Source organism: Cavia porcellus, unplaced genomic scaffold (genome assembly GCF_034190915.1).
Source record: "Cavia porcellus strain 051 isolate PalLab524CR breed Dunkin Hartley unplaced genomic scaffold, mCavPor4.1 scaffold_7, whole genome shotgun sequence".
NCBI lineage: Eukaryota > Metazoa > Chordata > Mammalia > Rodentia > Caviidae > Cavia > Cavia porcellus.
In genome coordinates this window covers 23,548,460-23,554,535 of record NW_026947490.1, presented here as the reverse complement: position 1 = coordinate 23,554,535, position 6,076 = coordinate 23,548,460, and the positions used below count along the sequence as shown (strand labels likewise).

Here is a 6,076-nt window from a genome sequence, read left to right as displayed (position 1 = left end):
TATTTAGTTCAAGCTAACCTTGAACTCCCTACATAGCTCAGACTGGCCTTGAACTCAGCAATCCTCCTGCCTCAGCTTCCCAAGTGCTGGAATTACAGATGTGTGCCACCATGCCCAGCTACAGTAACTTTTGTTCCTTTTTTGTTTTTCCTATTATCTGTCTTTTATTTTATAATAAAATAGTGGGTTTTTCATATAAGAGAAACCATAATATATTTAAGTTTGTGTTTGAATTATTTCATTTAACATTACGGTCTCAAGGTGCCTCTGCTTTCCTATAAAAGATTCAAGTTTATTCTTCTTTATGGCAGAGTAGTACTCTATTGTGTATGAATACCACATTTTTATATCCATTCATCTGTTGCTGGGCGTATAGGCTGTTTCCGAGATTTAGCTACTATGAGTTGTACAGCTGTAAACATGAGAATTTATGCATCATTGAGATACGCTATCTGTAACTCGGGAAGATACCTAGCAGGAGAATAGCTGGGTTACATGAAACTTCTACTTTGGGTTTGAGAAATCACCACACAAATTTCTATAGTGTTTTTATCAGTCTACACTCCCACATAAGCTGGTGGAGAAGGTTTCCTTTCATCCCACAGACTTGCCAGGATGTTACTGGCTGATTTTTTTTATGGTACCGATTCTTTCTGGAGTGAGATAGAATCTCAATATTGTTTTAATTTACATTCCTTAAATGGCCAATAATGAACATTTTTTAATGCATTTAATGGCCATTTGTATTTTTTATCTGAGAAATGTGTGTTCATTTCAGATCCTTTTTTCAACTGGATCTTTAAATTTGGTGGTTAGGCGTATGGTTTTATTTTTGTTTTTTATTTTTTGGTTCTAGGGGTCAGTTTACAACCTTGTGCCTGCCAGGCAGGCACATACACTGAGCTAAATCCTTGACCTTTTATTTCTTACATTCTTGGTATTAGTCCTATGAGTAATAACTGGCAAAAAAATTTTCCCATTCTGTAGGTTGTCTCCGCACAGCTTTCCTTTGCTGTGCATACAGAAAGCATTTTCTAACTTGGGTCAAAAGAGAACATGATTGGCTCATGTTACTAAATAAGGAAGGACAAGTGTGCTTCTTGATTTCAAAGTCATCAAGTCAGCGTTTCTGTCTTGGACCAGCATTCTGTATGTAATAGAAAGAGGATACCTGGTACCTTCAGAGCTCCTAGCAACCAGCCTTGGGCCTGACCAATGATTATGTGTAAAACAGAAGCCTCCATCTGACACCCAGGGTTGGGGAGAAAGAGGGAATTTTTTTCAGACGAGTGAGTTGATAACACAATAGGTATCTAGGATTCTGGGTTGTAAGAAACAAACCTAGCTCTGTTCAGTGCTAATAAAGTAGTTGCCAAGTTATTGGACCAGAAAGTCTTACGAAGGGCCCTGCTTGATTCAGGAGGCTCAAATATGGTCACTGGGATTCTCCTTCTGCGAGCTCCTCAAAGTAGTACCTGTGTCATCTTGAGCAGATTTTTTTGTTTTATGTTTTCGGTGCTGGAGATTGAACCCAGGACCTTGAGAATGTCAAGCATATGCTCTGCCTCAGAGCAAAACTCGTCCCTCTATTTTATTAAGTGTGGGAGTGGGTGTGCCGGGGATCAAACCCAAGGCTGTAGCCCCAGCCCTTTTTAATTTTGGGGGGACATGACCGGAGCCGCGGGAGACAGGAGACCAAACTCGAGCAGGATCAGCTCTCAAACTTTATTACGTACAGCGAACCGGACCTGACAAGGTCCGCCACCCTCGGTGTTGATTCCTCTTCCGCCGTTGGGGGCAGGAACAACCTCTTATAAGGGGAAGCAGTATCCAATCACAGAGAAGCGCGCCTAACAAGCTGATAGGCTAGCGTCACGGGTAACTGGGCAGATATGACAATTTGGCGGGCTTGTTCAGGCCGGGAAGAACCCGGAAGCAGGAAATGGGCGCCATCTCAGGTGGCTTCCCACATCTCTCCCTTTTTTATTTATTAAAATAGGATGGTCTGTGGGTCCCTCCAAGGTGTCTATGACCTTGTTGCTGTTAGACACCTAGGAGTGGGCCTACCTTGTAGGCCGAGGCATGAGAGAATGTAGAGGTCTATACCCTGCTGTGCATCACCCTGTTTTGTGCATATCCTTGCGCCAGGACCATGCTCAAGGTGAGTGGTTCATTTTTTCGCAGGGCCAGGCTTTTGTGAACCGAACCTGGATGCATATAGACATTCATTCCTGCCTTCCCCCCAACCTTTGGGGCGGATGGCACTGCAGTACCCTTGGTCTCGCATCTCAATGCCAATAATTTGGCTCCAGGAGGGACCCCTGGCCTTATAGGCCATATATATCTGAGTGGAGCCTGTCTTAGGTTGACTGGGAGGGCTTTTCCCGTCTTACCCGTCATTGGCTTGCCCACTCAGCTCTTATAGCTGATGTTCTGCAATGTGAAGGAGATATGCGGCGGCCTGCTGGCCTGATGGGCCACCTGCTGCCATTTGCATGGCTGCCATAGCTGTGATCTTAACCTGCTGCTGAGTTTGTATGAGGCGATCTAACAAGCATTTAATAACCACAAGCTCTACTAGGATAGCCATGGCAATTAGCATAATCAAGGACTGTTTGATTGATGGTGTAAACCCTGGGTGAGGCGGGCGAGGCCGCCGAAAAAGGTGCCAATGTGGGCGGGTGGTGCCAAGGACCCCAAAGATATTGTGGTGGTTCTGTGGAATCTGAGCATATCACAGGGGTGATTAATAGGAACCCACAGAATAGAAAAAGCTCCAAACCAGACATTTTAGTTTGTAGATGGTCTCGGGCGCTGAGCGTCGGTCCCAGAAGGGTCGAGTTGACTTGTGTCCGCGGGCTTATCTTCCTGTGCTTTATCAGGAACTGGTGGGGAGTTTACTGCTCGCGTCAATCTTTCCGGGACCCACAGCGGTTCGCAGCCTGGTTCCTGTGGGAAGACACAAACCGCACCTCGGGTCCAACTAACCACTGGATCCGGGCCCATCCATTGTCCTGTAAGGACATCTTTCCATCTCACCAGCCCTTTGTCGGCCGGGGACGGGTTATTGTGCTCCATGGCAGGGGAATGATATGGTAAAGAGTGCCAATGATATTCTTCCTTTGGGCGTTAGGCCGTGGCCTATCCCTTCTTTTTGCTTTTGTAAGACACCCTTGAGTGTCCGATGTGCCCGTTCAATGATGCCTTGTCCTTGAGGGTTATATGGAATGCCATGCTTAAGGACAACATCCATTTGTTGACAGAATGTTACAAAAGTTTTGCTGGTGTAAGCAGGACCATTGTCTGTTTTTAATATATTGGGCTTTCCCCAAGCAGCCCAGGCTGCAAGACAATGATTAATAGCATGGGTGGCCCTTTCTCCCTTTCCAGCCAGCCGTCTCCAGGCCTGGAGGCCACAGCGGCTAATTTGTTCATAAACCTGGCGAGGGTATTGAGTTTGATCTTCCTCAAAGGTTCCTCGCCCTAATAGCATATCCCTGTTCCACTCTCTCTGGTTATTTTCCCTGTTGGCTGCCGCCTGCTCTACACAGAATTCCTCATTCCAGGACTTATTGTCCGGGGGAGAGGCAGGCGCGTGCCAGCTGGGTCCAATCTCCAGGAGTTAAAAGCAGACCTGCCAATGCCTCTAAAAGCGCCATGGTAAATGGCGCATTGGGCCCATAAGCTGAAACTGCGTCCTTGATAGTTTTAAGTTGTTTAATTTCTAAGGGCTTATAATATCCTCCTCCTCCCCTGCCTCCTACTTGTACCGGGAATGCATGGAGACCGGAACACTCAAAAGGAAGCCGCGACCATACCCTCCGGTGGAAGGACCCTCCGGTGGTGAACTTGCCAAAGGGCGGAAGGGCTTAAGCTCCTCCCGTAAGGCGGAGTAGCTCGGGCAGGGTGGTGTTTGGTTCCCCTTTTTATCTTCCCGAGCCCTAAGTTCCTCTTTTAACGGTGTAGGAGGGTCATGCTTAGCAAAGACGACCTCCTCTTCTGAGCCTTCCGAATCAGAATCAGAATTAGAGCCCTGAGGGTCCTCCGGAGACCCACAATCGGCAGTGGCTCCGGGCTCCTCTGAGCATTCCGATCGAGCTCTATCAAAAGCCTGTCGGGCTGTATTAGCGAAGCGAAAGCAAAACAGATGCAAAGGGAAAAGAAAAGAAAAAAAAACCCAGCGTCCACTCGTGTGGCGCTCAAAATCTGTTAGGTGCGTCCACCCAACCCAGGTGACCCAGTACTCACCTGTCACGGGAACCGCTGTATCTCACGTAGCTGATCAGGGTGAAGAGAAGAGGCGCTCGCGGCCTTCCGTTGTTATTGAGCCAGGTCCTCCGTCGTACCGCAGGCGACAGCAATCGCACCTCCCGGCCGAAGAGGCACGTCGCTGAGTCTTTTACCTTTTTCCCCGTACGGGCGGCCACCAGATGACCGGAGCCGCGGGAGACAGGAGACCAAACTCGAGCAGGATCAGCTCTCAAACTTTATTACGTACAGCGAACCGGACCTGACAAGGTCCGCCACCCTCGGTGTTGATTCCTCTTCCGCCGTTGGGGGCAGGAACAACCTCTTATAAGGGGAAGCAGTATCCAATCACAGAGAAGCGCGCCTAACAAGCTGATAGGCTAGCGTCACGGGTAACTGGGCAGATATGACAATTTGGCGGGCTTGTTCAGGCCGGGAAGAACCCGGAAGCAGGAAATGGGCGCCATCTCAGGTGGCTTCCCACAGGGACAGGCACTCCCTAAATCACTAAACTGCCCGGGCGGGATCCAAACTTGTGATCTGTCTGCTTCAGCCTCCCAGAGTGCTGGGATTACAGGTGTGGGCCACCATTTGGAGTTTCCCAGCTCCAGTTTTAGATTTTAGGTATTGATTGAGACTGAATCTCATTATACAGCCCACGCTGGCTTCAAACTCGACTCTTCTGCCTCAGTCTAGCTGTAGAGCTAGTCTATAGGCCTGGGGGCATCACACCCGGCCCAGTTTTGTATTTTCAATCAGAGGATGGGAAATAAACTCTGCACAGGGCCAGACAGTAACTTATTTTTGTCTTGTGAGCCACTTGTCTCTGTCACCACTAGCCATTGTGGTGGCAAAACACCATACACTATACATGAAGAGACTCATGCATGCGTAGAACTTCAAAACAATTTACAAGAATTGATTATATAATGTACGATGAAATGAATAGATACTTGGAAGAAAAAGAGACACTAAGATAACCACTGCTAATTCCGTAGTGTCATGATATAAAATCTAGCGATACTATTCTTTGTTCGGAGTGATTTTAATCTGTTTAATTTCAACATACATTAAGGTATGGACAGCTGTTTTCAAGAGGTCTAAAATGCCTTCATCCTATTCTGATCAGTTTAGTGCTATTTTGATTGGTTGAATTCACTGTGTGTGAAGATATGGACAACTATTTGGAAGAAAACAAGAGACAATATGATAGAAGTGAAGATCTCCGGTGATCTTGCTTTGAAATCTGTTTCTTAAATTGTTTTCTTATGTTCTGTTTTGTTATGTTTAATTTTACCCTCTTTAAAATTAAACCCACACACGGCATATGTGAATCACCTGGGCTCTCTCCACATGCAATTGGATATGCTGAAATTTGAATCTCAGGGGCTGGGGATTTAGCTCAGCGGCATAAGTGCCTGCCTTGCAAGTAGGCAGTTATGAGTTCGATCCCTGGTACCGATAAAAAGGAAAAAAGACAAAAAAAAAAAAAAAAAATTCAAAAAAAAATTTGAATCTCATAATTTTCATGTCATGAAACATTCATGTTTGGATTTCTTTTGAACGATTTTAAAATATTAAAAAATCCTTAGCATGTGAACCACAGATGGAACTCCTTCCTTTCTCCTCCCTAGTATTTGGATTGGAATCCAGGGTCTTCACAGTTAGCCACATCCCCAACTCTTTTTTTTATTTTTCTACTTTGAGACAAAGTCTTGCTGAGTTGTCCAGACCTGGCTGGAACTTTCCATTCTCCTGTTTCTGCCTCCCAGAGAGCTTGGATTGTGTTCACACCGGACCATTCTCTCTCTGTCTCTCTTTTTCTTTT

The 6,076-nt window shown here is 46.2% G+C and overlaps 1 long non-coding RNA gene across 1 annotated transcript; it reads right to left on the bottom strand.

Annotated features, from left to right (window-relative positions):
- Positions 1-1,711: 1,711 nt before the first annotated feature.
- Positions 1,712-4,729, bottom strand: LOC134476868 (uncharacterized). Its single transcript, XR_010048652.1, has 2 exons — positions 4,249-4,729; positions 1,712-2,949 (listed from the first exon to the last, which is right to left on the bottom strand). It is a non-coding gene; the product is annotated as an uncharacterized LOC134476868 (long non-coding RNA).
- Positions 4,730-6,076: the final 1,347 nt, after the last annotated feature.